Source organism: Sciurus carolinensis, unplaced genomic scaffold (assembly GCF_902686445.1).
Source record: "Sciurus carolinensis unplaced genomic scaffold, mSciCar1.2, whole genome shotgun sequence".
Taxonomy (NCBI): domain Eukaryota; kingdom Metazoa; phylum Chordata; class Mammalia; order Rodentia; family Sciuridae; genus Sciurus; species Sciurus carolinensis.
In genome coordinates, this window is record NW_025920119.1 from 351,575 (window position 1) to 369,928 (window position 18,354).

The following is an 18,354-nucleotide window of genomic DNA, read 5'->3' on the forward strand; positions in this document are numbered from 1 at the left end:
CTAAAAGAACTTACAAAAAGAAAGCCAGCATTACAGAACATCAGCAAAATATTCCATGAGGAAGAGATAAAAAACAAAGAAGCAAATCAGCAAAGGGAGGAATTTTCCTAAAGAACTGTCAAATAAAGGAGGAACCAAGTGGTGTCCAAAAAATAAATAAATAAATAAAAATTTAAAAAATGAACCAAATGACCGAGAATACAAATCATATCTCAATAATAACCCTGAATGTTAATGGTCTGAATTCATCAATCAAAAGACATAGACTGGCAGATTGGATTAAAAAGAAAGATCCAACAATATGTTGCCTGCAAGATACTCACCTCATAGAAAGAGATACCCATAGACTAAAGGTGAAAGGGTGGGGAAAAACATACCATGTACATGGACTCAGCAAAAAAGCTGGAGTATCCATCCTCATTTAAGATAATGTGGACTTCAAGCCAAAGTTAGTCAGAAGGGATAAAGAAGGACATTATATACTGGTTAAGGGAAGCATAAATCAGCAAGTTATAACAATCACAAACATCTATGCCCCAAACAGTGGCTCATCTATGTATGTCAAACAAATCCTTCTCAATTTTAGAAACCAAATAGACCATAACACAATAATACTAGCTGATTTTAACATGCCTCTCTCACCACTGGACAGACCTTCCAAACAAAAATTGAACAAAGAAACCATAGATCTCAATAACACAATCAACAATTTAGACTTAACAGACATTTATAGAATATACCATCCAACCAAGAGCAAATGCACTTTCTTCTCAGCAGCACATGGATCCTTCTCTAAAATAGACCATATATTATGCCACAAAGCTAATGATAGCAAATACAAGAAGATAGAGACTCTACCTTGTATTCTATCAGATCATAATGGATTGAAGTTAGAAATAAATGAAAGAGTAAAAAACAGAAACTACTCCAACACCTGGAGATTAAACAATATGCTATTATATGATGAATGGATAATAGAAGATATTAGGAAGGAAATTAAAAAATTCTTAGAGGTAAATGAGAACAAAGAAACCTCATATCAAAATATCTAGGACACTATGAAAGCAGTACTTAGAGGAAAATTTATTTCATGCAGTGCATTTAATAAAAGAAGTAAAACTCAACAATTAAACGACCTAACACGACAGCTCAAAGTCCTAGAAAAAAAGAACAGACAAAATCAAAAGTAGTAGAAGACAGGAAATCATTAAATTTCAGAGCTGAAATCAATGAAAGTGAAACAAAAGAAGCAATACAAAAAGTTGACAAAATAAATATTTGGTTCTTTGAAAAAATAAACAAAATTGATAAACCTTTAGCCACACTAACAAAGAGAAGATGAGAGAAAACCCAAATCACTAAAATTCGGAATGAACAAGGAAATATCACAACAGACATGATTGAAATACAAAACATAATTAGAAGCTATTTTGAAAATCTATACTCCAACAAAATAGAAAATTTCAAAGACATCAACAGGTTTCTAGAGACATATGAATTGCCTAAACTGAACGAGGAGGACATACACAATTTAAATAGACCAATTTCAAGTAATGAAATAGAAGAAGTCATCAAAAGCCTACCAACAAAGAAAAGTTCAGGACCAGATGGGTTCTCTGTCGAGTTCTACAAAACCTTTAAAGAAGAGATCATTCCAATACTTCTCAAAGTATTCCATAAAATAGAAGAGGAGGGAACCCTCCCAAACTCATTCTATGAAGCCAATATTACCCTGATACCTAAACCAGACAGAGACACATCGAGGAAAGAAAATTTCAGACCAATATCCTTAATGAACATTGATGCAAAAATTCTAAACAAAATTTTAGCAAATCGCATACCCAAACATATTAAAAAGATAGTGCACCATGATCAAGTGGGTTTCATCCCAGGGATGCAAGGTTGGTTCAACATCAGGAAATCAATAAATGTAATTCACCATATCAATAGACTTAAAGTCAAGAATCACATGATTATTTCAATAGATGCAGAAAAAGCATTTGATAAAATACATCACCCCTTCTTGCTCAAAACACTAGAAAAAATAGGGATAGTTGGAACATTCATTAACACTGTAAAGGCCATCTATGCTAAGCCCATGGCTAATATCATTCTAAATGGGGAAAAGCTGAAAGCATTCCCCCTAAAAACTGGAACAAGGCAGGGATGCCCTCTTTCACCACTTCTATTCAATATCATCCTTGAAATTCTAGCTAGATCAATTAGACAGACCAAAAAAATTAAAGGGATACCAATAGGAAAAGAAGAACTCAAACTATCACTATTTGCTGATGATATGATTATATACTTAGAGGAACCAGGAAATTCCACCAGAAAACTTTTAGAACTCATAAGTGAATTCAGTAAAGTAGCGGGATATAAAATCAATGCACATAAATCTAATGCATTATTATACATAAGTGATGAATCTTCAGAAAGAGAAATTAGGAAAACTACCCCATTCACAATAGCCTCGAAACAAAATACTTGGCAATCAATCTCACAAAAGAGGTGAAAGACCTCTACAATGAGAACTACAGAACACTAAAGAAAGAAATTAAAGAAAACCTTAGAAGATAGAAATGTCTCCCATGTTCTTGGATAGGAAGAATTAATATTGTCAAAATGGCCATACTACCAAAAGTGCTATAGAGATTCAATACAATTCCAATTAAAAATCCAATGATGTACCTTACAGAAATAGAGCAAGCAATTATGAAATTCATCTGGAAGAATAAAAAACCTAAAAACCTAGAATAGCTAAAGCAATCCTTAGCAGAAAGAGTGAAGCAGGGGGTAGCGCAATACCAGATCTTCAACTCTACTACAAAGCAATAGTAACAAAAACGGCATGGTATTGGTACCAAAATAGAAAGGTTGATCAATGGTACAGAATAGAGGACATGGACACAAACCCAAATAAACACAATTTTCTCATACTAGACAAAGGGACCAAAAATATGCAATGGAGATATGCAATGGGGCTGCAAATTAATGCAGCCACTCTGGAAAGCAGTGTGGAGATTCCTTAGAAAACTTGGAATGGAACCACCATTTGACCCAGCTATCCCACTCCTTGGCCTATACCCAAAGAACTTAAAATCAGCATACTACAGAGATACAGCCACATCAATGTTCATAGCTGCTCAGTTCACAATAGCCAGATTGTGGAACCAACCTATATGTCCTTCAATTGATGAATGGATAAAGAAAATGTGGTATATATATACAATGGAATATTACTCAGTCATAAAGAATGATAAAATTATGGCATTTGCAGGCAAGTGGATGAAATTGGAGAATATCATGCTAAGTGAGATAAGCCAAACTCAAAAAACTGAAGGATGAATGATCTCGCTGATAAGTGGATGAGGACACATAATGGGGGGTGGGAGGGCTTAGCGTTAGGGTTAGGGTTAGGTTTAGGGTTAGGGTTAAGGAGGGTGGAAAGAATGGTGGAAGGAAGGACTGTATAGAGGGAAAAGAGGGTTGGTAGGGGTAGGAAGGGAAAGGGAAGGGAAAAATAACAGAATGAATCAAACAACATTACCCTATGTAAATTTATGATTACACAAATGGTATGCCTTTACGCCATGTACAAACAGAGAAACAACATGTATCCCATTTTTTTACCATAAAAAAAGTCAACATTAGTAATTATCCCATATGACAAAAATACTTCTCAAGAAAATGCAAATGGATTGATATAGTACAGAAAAAAGAGATGTCCTGGAAATAAGCATGCAAAGAAGCTAAACAGAAGCATTGTTGAAGACCTATATAATGGGAACATTAACCAACATAGAGCTGCTGTGGCTATATTGGTATCATCCCACATCATTAAAAGGAAAGACACTTTACTTCAGAAAAGTGGGACATTTTATGCAAAAGCACAGTCCCATAAATTATATGCCTAAAATATATTGAATCTGTATGAAACCTTCTAAATTGGAAGAAGTAAAATAGAAACTACCAGTCCATCATACTAGTTATGGATATGAGCACAGAATCTTCTCAGTTAAGTTAATTAGCAGAAAAAAGTATACATATAAAATATATATGAAGAGAATTATTAAACAAATCCATCTGAATGACACCAGGAGCTCCTTAATGAACATGTTTAACTTATATGATTGAATAAGCACAGGAACAAATGTGTAATTTTGTTGTGTAGTTCTGTTTGACTTTGAAGATTTTCCTCTGTTTTGTCAGTAGGAATGTCTCCCTGTGTTCTGTCCTTGTCCTGGTCTTGTTCTATCCATATTGTGCCTAGAACTCATTTTCTGATGTTCAACCTGAATGGTAGCTCCAACAGTCTAATGCAAATGAATGACCATGTGTTATCAAGAACACCTAACATCCCTTTAATTCATTTTATACTCTCCCTTCCTGTCTCTACGCATGAGGGCAAATGAGGAAAAATCCTCCTTGTCTCCTCACCATCCCTCCTTGGATCTCCATAGAAGGACAAATTCACCCACTTGGCATTCTGTCTCCTGAGCATGTTTCACTTCTTTCCACCTCCTGATCCCTCTTTGTTCAGCACTCAAACATGCTGACACCTCCTATCTTGTTCTGCTGACCTCAGAAACTTTACCCCATCTTAAAATATTTGTTTGTTTGTTTTACAACCTTCAAATATTTACACTGTGTCATAGTCCTAGGGGCATCACAGACTTTAGGAAGATTTTGAATAACATTTTTCAATATAAAGGATCTCTGATAATGTTTCACTTGACTAGAAAACCCAAGATATTAAAATATTCCATTCTCAAAGCAATTTGTTAGTAATTGTGTTTTCCTATGGTGCTTGCTTCTCTCCTTTTAAATTACTGAACTATAGTTGTGAATGAGATTTATTGTTATGTATTCATACATGCCCTCAGTAAAACAACATGATTTGGCCAGTATCATTCCCCAGCACTCTCCCCTTCCTACCCATCTTCCCCTTCTTGGTCCTTTTCCTCTTCTCATCTCCCTTTTATTTTTAGGAGTACCACTGCCACCTTTTTTTTCTTCTCTCTCCTCTCTAGCTTCTGCCTATGAGGGAAGACATATGAACTTTAACCTTCTGAGTTTGACTTATTTTGTTTAACATGATAGTTTCTAGTTCTATTAATTTTCCTGCAAATGCAATATTTTCATTTTTATGACTGAATAAATCTCTATTTTGTATATATATATATGCACCACATTTTGTTTATCTGATCATCCACTGATGGACACCTAGACTGGTTCCATACTCTGACTATTGTGAATTGTGCTGCTGTATACATGGGGACACATGTAGCACTGTAGTATGATGTGTTTATTTCCTCAGGATAAATACTGGGGAGTAGTATGCCTCAGTCATATGGTGGTTCTATGCCTAGTCTTTTGAGCAAACTCCATGCTGATTTCCTTAGTGGTTATAGTAATTTAACCAATGATGTAAAAGTGTTCCTTTTAATTAACATCCTCTCCAGAATTTATTATTATTTGCATTCTTGATGATTGCCATTCTGATCAGTGAGATGAAATCTCAGTATCAATTTGATTTACACTTCCCTAATTGCTAATGATGTTGAACAGTTGTTTCATATATTAGCTGACCATTTATATATTTCTTCTTTAAAAAAGTATATGTTTAATTTTTTGCCCATTTATTAATTGGGTTATTTGAATTTTTTGGTGTAAAGTCTTTTGAGCTCTGTTTTATATTTTAGATCTCTGTCCTCTCAGAAGAGTAGCAGAAAAGATTTTTCTCCCCTCTGTAGATTTTTCTTTACATTCCTACTTGTTTCCGTTGCCATGTAGAATATTTTTATTATGTTGTCATTCCATTTATTAACTCTTGGCATTATTTCCTGAGCTTTAGGGGTCTTATTGAGAAATTTGCTGCCTCTGCTTAAATGCTGGATTGTTGGCCCTATATGTTCAGAAATATATTATTCTTCCAGATGAATTTCATAATTGCTTGCTCTATTTCTGTAAGGTACATCATTGGAATTTTAATTGGAATTGCATTGAATCTGTGTAGCACTTTTGGTAGTATGGCCATTTTGACAATATTAATTCTGCCTATCCAAGAACATGGGAGACCTTTCCATCTTCTAAGGTTTTCTTTAACATCAGGGAGACTTCTCTAACTTGTAATTTGTATCGGTCATGTCTCCTGCTGACAATCTCTAACAACTGCAAATCATGAAAGGAGCACATCCCCTCACTATGGCACATAAGGACCTCCACACTCTGGCAAGTTTCTTTGCACTTTATTGTATTTGATTCTCCTGAGAATGATGCGTTCCCTCATTACTGCCATACTATGCCAGTTCTTATTTAACAGTGACACAACTTCAAAACTCTCATGTCCAACTCTGTCATGTGCTTGTGCACACATTATTTCTTGGATAGCATGATTCCACACCAATGGAAAGGAATATGCATAGGCTTTGACCATTTGGCAAACCAATCCTGAATCTCAAAACCTTTTCCAAAGAGAGATGGAAAAAGATATGAATAGATTCATGTACAAGGCCATTTTTGGTAGCATTAGAAAATTAAAATCAGACTTTAAGAAATTTGTCAATACCTTCAAGATTTTCTGGCTTCTTAGAGTATAAATTTAATAAATAGTTTCTAAGGGTGCTCTGGATTTCCGTAGTTTGTGATAACATTTCCTTTTTCACCCCTAATTTTATTAATTTGAAATCAAATGTACATAAAAAGCATTTAATATTAAACAATACTAATAGTCAGTGATAATAATAATTGACCAAATATAAATTATGAGACAACAATGATAACATTGAGATACATATTATACCACTGTTATATCAAAACATCATAGTGCAACCCATAACTATATAAAATTATCATGTGTCAAATAAAAGTGTCAAAATTAAGAGGAAGATGAGTGATAATGAAGAAAAAAAAGAACAATTAACAAAAAATAGTTTAAAAGAGCATCCAAGTGAGACTAGAAATTAAGGAATTTTCTTAAAAATGATATTAATATAGAAAATTAAAGTCAAAAGTACATTATTTGAGATCAGTAGGACAAGACTTTGGTGAGATGTTTCAAGAAGCAAATCTCACATGCATATTAGAAATTAATAGGAAGATTTATCCCCCCAGATAAAAGAGGTGGCAGTAAAGATATATTATGAATAGACGTATGCCAATATATATAAAAATATGTATAAAATGGAAAAACTTTTTAAAAATGGTACATGAAGGAATGATCATCTTAAATACTTAAATAGCTCTCATATAAATTCAATCAGTAGCTAAGAATTTCTGTTTGTCTTTCCCTTACACACACACACACAAACACACACACACACTCATACACAAATGTGACACACCAATAATATTTTAACTAATGCCAAAATAGAGCAAGTTAATTCAATCTTACTGAAAATTTCAATAATATGTATATGTACTTTAAAGTTCATATCAAAATTGAACAAAGATGAAGACAATGGAAAGAAAATTATATTACAGTTTTCCTTAAGATCTGAAATAAAGAACCCACAGGACTAAAAGTTATTAACTCTTCATCCCATCTGGAGACTCAAAACAATTCCTTTCCAGTTCATGACATGTCCTGAAGTACTAAACCTTGTCACTGGTTTTAAGATATTAGATATCAGCTTTACTTGACAGTAACAAAAATGGTGATATCTGGGCTAACCTATCACTGTCCCAAGGTATAAAATTCACCAGGGTTTCATCACTTTGAGAGTTTATAATTAAAATGGCATCAAGTATCCCTAAAGGATTGGCCCATTTCTTTTCAACTTTGGGACTGGGGCTGACAAGTGACCCAGCACTAACGGAATTTGGTTACCCCAAATGGTGTGTTCCAACTCTGAGCATCTGTGATCTCATTCAAAGCTTTGAGGCTTTCTCTGTGCTTTCCACACAATGAACAAGATGAAATCCATGGTATCAGTGCAATAATACCTGCCCTGAGGTACACAACCTCTGAAACTACCTTATAATATGGGATAATATACTAGATTTCTATAAGCTCAGATAATTCCACACACTTATTGAATTTACTTTGTGAGGTGATTGATGATTTTCTTGTGAGGAGTGAGCACAGGTCAGTATTTAAGGGATCCACACATCTTGGTTGCCTGCTTTGCTTTTTAAATGAGGAGAACATGTTCTCAAGTACATTCAGTTCTGTGTGTTATTATCTCTCCCAGAAAATAGGGAGAGTCCATAAACCAGGACGTATGTCTGTATTGAGAGTTGAATAATACGGATGCAATGCATGCAGTGCAAATTATCAGAAGGTTAACTATTGTGGAAATGTCCTTCCTTAGATCTCATAGCTTGACATGACTGAGACACTCATTAAGGCTGTGGATTTCAAATCCACAGGTCATTGTTCATTTTAGAGCAGATGACTACTTGGCATGAAAGCAGTCCACTGTAATTTCAACCACACTCAGATTTGCAATAATCTGATTTTTTTTTTAATGCTGCCCTTTTCTCTCTGAGTGCACATTTTGTATCTACTCCATAAGAAGAGCAACATTGTTCTCTAGAATGTTCTAGTTGCCTGACCATGATGAAAGATACAAAACCCAGTAGACTGGGTGGCACAGCAACATCTATTAAAAAGTTTATTATCCTGCTAAGCACAGTGGTACAAACATGTAATTCCAGCTACTCAGAAGGCTGAGGCTGGAGGACTACAAATTTGAGGCCTGCTTCCTCAACTCAGTGATAACTCTGTCTCAAAAATAAAATTGAAAAAGGCCATGGGATGCAGCTTAGTGGTGGAGTACTCCTGGGTTAAATCCCAAGTAGCAAAAAAAAATACAATATAATAAATATTTGTAAAAAAAAAATCATATTATTCTAGTTATTCATTATAAATACAAATGTCTCTAAATTTGGACTGGGGCCAAGTCATGGGAAAGCACATAACATAGCTTCTGAAAATAACTGTGGATGAAGGTTCAGGAGAGCTAAACTATAAAATACATGATATGAGCATTAACTTTCAATGTGCCTTTTTTAAAAGCTACAATTCTGTGTAGAGGCATAAACAATCGTCCATATGTAATTCTTATTGGTCATCATATATATGTATATCATGTGCTTGTTTCTGTGGTAAATCACATGTCCAGCTCTATGTTCTTGTTCATCAGTGTATACAAATTCACCCTATTGTTCTACTTGTGTGTCCTAAGATAGTGACTACTTATCTGTTAATTGGGAAAAAAAGCAGTTTTTAATTATGTTGACCTGTGAAAAGAATTCTGTATAACCCAGAAAATGTGGAAGTAAATAGGCATTTAGTTTACAGACACATGGGTAATACACAATCTCATGATGTGTTATATAAATGGAAATGACATACTTCTGACTTGACTGAATAAAATACACCATTCAGGAAAAAGAAGACAGAAAGGCATGCTAAAAACAAAGGTAGACAGACTATGTAGTGTGAAATTCCTCAAAACATCCTCACCATTCTGAATTCACTTTAAATTTATGAAATGAATAACTGTAATACAAAGAACCTCAATCACATTAAAATCTGCATTACATAGTCTCAAAAAAAATAAAATACTTGGGCATCAATCTAACAAAGAGGTAAAAGATCTCTACAATGAAAACTACAAAACATTGAAGAAAGAAATTAAGGAAGACCTTAGAAGATGGAAAGATCTCCCATGTTCTTGGATAGGCAGAATTAATATTGTCAAAATGGCCATACTACCAAAAGTGCTATACAGATTCAATGCAATTCCAATTAAAATCCCAATGATGTACCTTGCAGAAATAGAGCAGGCAATCATGAAATTCATCTGGAAGAATAAAAAACCCAGAATAGCTAAAGCAATCCTTGGCAGAAAGAGTGAAGCAGGGGGTATCGCAATACCAGAACTTCAACTATACTACAAAGCAATAGTAACAAAAACAGAATGGTATTGGCACCAAAATAGACAGGTAGATCAATGGTACAGAGTAGAGGACACAGACACAAACCCAAATAAATACAATTTTCTCATACTAGACAAAGGGGCCAAAAATATGCAATGGAGAAAAGATAGCCTCTTCAACAAGTGGTGCTGGGAAACACTGGAAATCCATATGCAACAGAATGAAACTAAACCCCTATTTCTCACCCTGCACAAAACTCAACTCACAATGGATCAAGGACCTTGAAATCAGACCAGAGACCCTGCATCTTATAGAAGAAAAAGTAGGTCCAAATCTTCACCTTGTTGGCTTAGGATCAGACTTCCTTAACAGGACTCCCATGGCACAAGAAATAAAAACAAGAATCAATAACTGGGATAGATTCAAACTAAAACTATCAGCAATGCGAAGAGAGAGCCTACAGAGTGGGAGAATATCTTTGCCACTCATACTTCAGATAGAGCACTAATTTCCAGAATATATAAAGAACTCAAAAAACTCTACACAAAGCTTACAAATAACCCAATCAACAAATGGGCTAAGGATATGAACAGACACTTCACAGAAGAAGATCTACATGCAATCAACAAACATATGAAAAAATGTTCACCATCTTTAGTAATAAGAGAAATGCAAATCAAAACTACCCTAAGATTCCATTTCACCCCAATTAGAATGGCCATTATCAAGAGTACAAGCAACAATAGGTGTTGGAGAGGATGTGGGGAAAAAGGTACACTCATACATTGCTGGTGGGACTGCAAATTAGTGCAGCCACTCTGGAAAGCAGTGTGGAGATTCCTTAGAAAACTTGGAATGAACCTACCCTTTGACCCAGCTATCCCACTCCTTGGCCTATACCCAAAGGACTTAAAATCAGCATACTACAGAGGTACAGCCAGATCAATGTTCATAGTTGCTCAACTCACAATAGCCGGACTATGGAACCAACCAAGATGTTCTTCAATTGATGAATGGATAAAGAAACTGTGGTATATATATATATATATACAATGGAATATTACTCAGCTATAAGGAATAATAAAATTATGGCATTTGCAGGCAAATGGATGAAATTGGAGAATATCATGTTAAGTAAGATAAGCCAATCTCAAAAATCTAAAAGGCGAATGATCTCTCTGATAAGCGGATGATGACACGTATTGGGGGGTGGGAGGGGGGCAAGAATGTAGAAAGAAGGGACTGTATAGAGGGAAAAGAGAGGTGGGAGGGGTGGGAGGAAGGAAAAAATAACAGAATAGATCAAACATCATTACTCTATGTAAATGTATGAATATGCAAATGGTATGCTGTTACTCCATGTACAAACAGAAACAACATTTATCCCATTTGTTTACAATAAAAATTTTAAAAATCTGCATTACAAAATATTTTGCCTTACTGACCTAAGGCAATAACTAATTAGGGGGAGCTCAATGGGTGCAGCTAATAATTGAAAATAAAATTCATTTGTAGATGAAGAAAATTTTAAAAGAGAAATGTTTTTAACAGAATCAAAACTATAAATTGAGCAAAATTCAACAACAAATCATATTCTATGTGACACCAAAAGGATTTAAATATTTTTAAAAATATTATATGAAGGAGGAGTATTCAAGGACTAAAATTAGCATATATCTCCTGCAACAATTCAGATTCCCTGTAGTAAAATGCTATGTAAATGAAAACAGGATTTCAAACCATTGTAAGACAAGGCTTGAAAACCTCAGCACAGGTAGTAGAATCTATTTAATTATTTATATATTTTTTAATTTTTAAATTTGTTTTGGTACTGGAATTCACACATGAAGAAAAGATATACATAATCACATAACCAGAGTGACAAGAGATTCTTAGAACTTTCAGTGAACACACAATCTATACTGTGAGGTACAAATGTGGTGTATATACAGCATATTTCTACAACTACAAGAATGTCATGGAACAGGGTGTAAATACATACACATTTTTGATAGTCTTACATCAATAATCCAGGGGGCAAAGAAAACTATAAGTATGTTATTTTAGAAATCAAGTCCCAAACCCACGCACATTTTGCTTACTTTGTTGGCATGATAAAATCAGATAGGAAGTAGTACTCCAGACACTGATCACAAAATAAAGTATTTCTGTACACTTGCAGAAGAGGCTCAAGTTTTGTATGAAAGATTTCCCAAACTGAGTTTGTTGGCACACACCCAATTCCTTTTGAACCAGGAAAATTGCTGCAAAGGAAAGTCTCAGGACCATATAGCTTGTAACAGACTCCATCTTATATGATTTCAATCTGAATCAGGTGTCAGTTGAATGAAAATACTGTTGTCATTTTTGCATAAAAGAAATTGTTTAGGTAATCTAAAATGTTCAAACCCAATTTTTTAAAAATTTATTTTTATTGTAAACAAATGGGATACATCTTGTTTCTCTGTTTGTACATGAAGTAGAGGCATACCATTTATGTAATCATACATTTACCTAGGGTAATTGTTTTTAATTCATTCTGTTATTTTTTCCTTCCCCCACCCCTCCTACCCCTCTTTTCCCTTTATACAGTCCCTCCTTACTCCATTCTTGCCCCCCCTCCCACCCTCCATTATGTGTCATCATCCACTTACCATCGAGATCATTTGTCGTTTGGTTTTTTGAGATTGGCTTATCTCACTTAGCATGATATTCTCCAATTTCATACATTTGCCTGAAATGCCATAATTTTATTATGCTTTATGGCTAGGCCCAATTTTAAGGTCTGAAGTAGATTGAAAAATAATTATACCAAATAAAACAGCAAAGAAAGACAGTCTTACATTGTTACCCTGGAACACATCTGTTGCCTTGTCACTTTCAAACTCCTCCACCAGAAACTCAGGATGAATCAGGATAATGTATAATAACTGTCAGTACATTTGTGGTGTTGAAGAATGACTTTCAGAGCTTTCTTCGTGTATATATGAGGATAGAATAGATGGAGGCTGTTGATTAAAGCACAGACTAAAGTTGCTCCTGGATATGTTTTCTAGTGGATAAGGGAGGGAAAGGAATGGGAAATAAATGTAATGAAAACACAAAGCCTGACTTTCTAACAGCAACCTAATCAATGTGAAATAGTACATTTATAAAAGGGTTCACAGAAAATGCACTGTATAAATGAATGTCAATCCTCTGGTGCATTTTGAAAGCCAGGAAATGTGTCCTATTTCTCTTTACATGTGACAGGATTATTTGGCTTCTTTGTATCTACATCTGCCTTTACTGCATTTATTATGTGTTCTATTTGATTGTTAAATATTTTTGTGATGAAGTATTCTTAATATTTTTCCATCAAATCAATTTTAAGTTCACATTTCAGTGGTATTAAACCCTGAAAACCTTTCACATAATCAGCAGCAGGTCAAATATATCTACTTTTGCCACTGCTATTTATCACTGTACTTGAAATTCTGGCTAGACCAGTTAGTCAAGAATCACATTAAAAGCACCCAAGTCTGAGGTGAAGGGCCAGACTAACTTTACTTCCAGAGGACCTGATCCTATAGATCATAGTTCTCTAAGAGTTCACAAGAAAATTGAAAGAACAGCATATTCTGCAAAGTCCTAAGGTATAAGTCAAGGTAAAATTATTTTGTCTGAATGCATCAGTGATAACCAATTCAAAACCAAACTTAAGTCCATTTACAATGTCATGTAAAATAATAGAAAACATTACTGAATGAAATTGAAAGCAACAGAAATAAAAGTCTAGGCATCTGTGCTGAGAAATTGAAAGGCTTATTGTTCTTATAATGGTGATACTACAGGAAATAATTTGACAGGTTTACATAATGCCTATCAAAAATTCAACATTCTTCTGTATAGAGAGAATTTAAGAAAATCATGTGGAATTGGAAGGGACCCTGAATAGTCTAAATAATCTTGTAAAAGAAGAATAAATTCAAACAATAAAACATTCCAAATTTCAACATATACTGTAAAGTTATATTAATCAAAATTTTATGGTCAGAAAAATACAGGCTAAAGAAAAAAAATATGAGACTGAGAGTCACATATGTACGGGTTTGGGAAATTTTGGATGGGAAATTAGAAACAATGATTGCTATGTTATGGCCTCTAAAGAAATAGCATACAAAATAAGTGTCATACTATAACTTGAGGAAGGTAACCAAACTCTAAGAAACTATGCAAAGGAGAGTGCAGAAATTAAGTATAAGAAACAAATGAGGAATATCTTAAAGAGAATTCTCAGTAGGCTGAACATACATGAGGAAAAAAGTGAGCTTGAAAGTATGCCAGTAGAAATTTTTCAAAGTGAAATGGAAAGGATAATAAGGATGGGGGAAAATGAACAGAGTATTCCTGAACTATTCCTGAATTATGACAATAGCATATGTGTCAATGGAAAATAAGAGGAGGCAGAAGATGAAGAGAGGCAGGGGACATAGAGAAGGAAGGCAATAAAAGGAATATTTCAAGTAATAACAGCTTGGAATTTTTCAACATCACTGACAGACAAAATCAGGTTCAGGAAGGTCAGAGAACATCAAGTAGAATAAATACTATAAATCTGACAAGCTAAAAAACTATTTATAGATATATAAAGCAATTGAAAGGAGAAAAGTTGGAAACAAGTAAGAGAAAAACATGATTGCATATATAGAAAGAGGGTTAGGGATTATACGAAACTTCTCACCAAAAAAGAATGAAGAGAGTGGAATATACTTTTATAGTATTGAAAGGAGAAAAACACTTCAGTCACCTCAAAATGTTTTATTGTTTTTATAAATACACATGTTTGCTGAGGGACAAGAGAGGGCAGAGATGGTGCTGTACAGAGCTGGTATAGGCTCGGGTTCAATGCTAGAGAGAAAGACACACAGAGTTCACCCAGTAGGGCAGGCCTGGCAGCATTCTGGGGCCTGGGCCACTTGGTTGATGTTAGCTGACAGGGGGTTATGGTCCAGGCGGGAGACTTCCCAGTCTAGTCAGAGATCCTGGGCAGCATTGCAGTTTCACCTGGGCTCAGCACACTTTGTTCAGGGCCTTGCAGGTGAATTCAGGCAGCACAAAGACTGCAAGGTGCACATCTGTGCTGCAGTACTTCAGCTTTATGTGCTTCACCTATGTCTGTATCAGCCGCTGCTGGGGCCCTTGGAAGTTGGTGCTCTGGATTTTGCTGCATAGCATGAAGGCAATTTGGCCTCTGTGGTAGGTGGGAATGGTGCAGCAGGCATAGGCCACCATCAGGAAGAACTGCCACATCGCCTTGATGAGGTCCAGGTGCAGCTTGTGGCAGTCACCCCTGACAGCAGAGGATTGTAACTCAGTGGTAGAGTGCTTACCTAGCACGGTTGAGAAACTGGATTAGAGCCTCGGCACCACATTAAAAATAAATGAAGAAATAAATGTCAAACTCTTACAAAAGAGAACATTACACAGAATAATGGAATAATGTCACAACTAAGATACTGACTTTGACAAAATATACTCATCTTAGTTTCCTTAATTTTAACAGCACACATCTGTGAGCATGTCTGTGCAAATGTGTACATTTAGCTCTTTGTTTCCCACATTTTTGTTGTGCTACCACAGATACCATACTGAGCAGTTTCATCACCACAAGAATCCCTCTTGCTGTCATTTTATAACCTCGATCACCTCCCTCACAACTCCCTTTGCACTCAAAATCCAATTATCAACAATCTGTTATCTATTTCCAAAATGTTTCCATCTTGAAATGGTACATAATTTGAATTATACAGTATAAAAACTTTTAAGTTTTAATTTATAAGAAAATATAATTCTACAGATGAATCTGTATGTATTTATGGAGTGTTTCTTTTTAGAATTATCCATAAAATGAAGGTATCACAATTTGCCTTATAATTTATCTTTCAAAAATACCTGATTCTTTTCTGGGTTTCGCTATTACAAATAAAACTGTTATGAACAATTGTAGATAGTATTGAAGCCAGAATTAAGGACAGGTAGTTAGTGTAGAAATAGGGAATCGGGTCAATTCGAGGAAATGAAGCCATGAAGCCATCTGCCTTTGGAGTTGGAGACTGCCCCTGGAAGAATGGAATGTCAAGGATCTCCGGAGCCCATTGATTACCAAATTTACCTGCCTTTATCAAGGACTGCAAGCAAGGAGCTGCTAATTAATGCCCCCTGGGCCCTTACCTGCCTGAATCACCTTGGCCCTCCCCTTGCCCATGGTTTCTCAGTAATGCAAAACCAGGCCTAGTCATGTAGGCAGGAAGGAGAGAGATAAGGGAGGAGAGAATTGGAGAACAAAAGAGACTTTAACCTATAAAAGATGTAGGGTGCGCTCACTTCTTGGGACTTTTAGAACATCAGCCATGGCCCCCTTCTCCCTGCCAGGAGAAGTCTGTATTATTCCCTTTAAATAAACCTGCTTAATATGCTTGCCTTGGCGTGCTTCTCTAGTGCTTAATCTTCAACATTAGAAGAAGCAGAACTCGTCACCAGTAAACAGCGGTATCAGTATTGGCATTTCAATGACTAAAATGAATCTGTAGATTAATTTTGGTAGTGTAGCCATTTTTACAATATTATACCAATCTATGAACATTTGAGGTCTTTTCACCTTGAAGTGTTTTCTTTGGTCATTTCTTCAGTGTTTTGTAATTTTCATTGTAAAGGTTTTTCTCATCAGTTAATTCATTTTCATGAAGGATACTGGCCTGTAGTCTTCTTTTTTGTTGTGACCTTGTCAGATTTTAGTACCACATAATACTGTCTTCATAAAATGAGTTGGAAAGTGATTCTTTCCTGTGGCTGGTGAGACCTGGGACCCAAGGTTACGCCACATGCATCCAAAGATGGCGACTGGCAGACAGTCAAACGGTGTGCTGAATGCGCCTTGAGAAAAACAGGAAGTGTTTGCCATTGGCTGTATGATAATTGGTTCAGCCGCCTAGCGTGGACAGATATATCTTACATGTATACTTGAGCTAATGATTGCTTGACCTTTAATAGGATTAGATGGACATATCTGGTTACAATTGCATATGCATGAGACTGCTTATATATTGAGGGTGTTATCTGAATAAAGAAAGCTGCTTCATGAACCTCTGAGGTGTACGTGTTGTTTTTCCCACTGGTCGGTGGCAAGTGGTACTTTCCTTTCAATTTAGTTTGAGAATTAATGGTGTTTCTTTCCCAAAATCTGTTGAAATTCAGCAGTGAATCTAACTGAACTTGGATTTTCTTGTTCTGTCTTTCTATTCCTATTTCAATATTATAACTTGTTACTGATGTATTAAATTTTCTATTTCCTCTTCTTTCAATTTCAGTGGTTTTGGGGCTGGGGAGATAGTTCAGTCGGTAGAGTGCTTGCCTTGCAAGCACAAGGCCCTGGGTTCGATCCTCAGCACCACAAAAAAAAAAAAAAAAAAAAAAAAAAAAAATTTCAGTGGTTTTATGTCTCCAAAATTTGCCTATTTTTTAAAGATTTTAAAATTTATTGGCATATAGTCTTTCAAGATATTTCTTAGTGAACTTTTACATTTTATTCATGTCTGTTCTAATGTCATCTTCTCCATCTTTAATTTGAGTTTTCACCTTTTCTTTTGGCTATTTAGCTAAGGCCTTTTGTTCATCTTTTCAAAGGACCAACTCTCAGTTTCACTAATCACTTGTATTGTTCATTTAGTCACTACTCATTTGTACTCTGAGCCTTTCTATTTATTCCCATTAATTTGGTGGTTTTATTTGTTGTTCTTTTTGTAAGAATTTTAGGTGCATCATGAGGTTATTTATGTAAGATCACTCTACTTTTTTAATGTAATCATTCATTCTGTAAATTTTTCTTTTAGGCAACTTTTGGTATGTCTCACAGATTGAAGTGTGCTTTGTTTCCATTTTCATTTAATTCAAGGAAACTTTAAATTTCCTCTCTAGTTTTTTCAATGACCACTGTTCATTCAATAGTGTGCTGCTAAATTTCCATGTGTTTGTATAATTTTTGCATTTTCTCTTGTTATTAATTTCTAGTTTTATTCCATTTGGGATGAGATAAGATGTAATAAACTATGTCAACTCAAAAAATTTTTAAAGAATTACTTGTGGAATATATGTGGTAGATTTTGGAAAAAGATCCACATATTGATGAAAAGAATGTGTATTCTGCATATGGTAGATGGAATATTCTGTGGACATTTGAGAAATACACTTGATGTGTAATATAACTCTAATGTTCATTCATTGATTTTTGTCTGGATGATCTATCTGTTGATGAGAGTATGGTATTAAAGTTATTCATCATTCTTATAATAAGACCTATATCACACTTTATGTATGGTAATATTCATTTTATGAAATTGGGGGCTCCATATTTCAGGACATTTACAAGTGTAATTGTTATAGATTCTTGATATATTGTTCACTTGATCAATATATAGTGAAATTCTT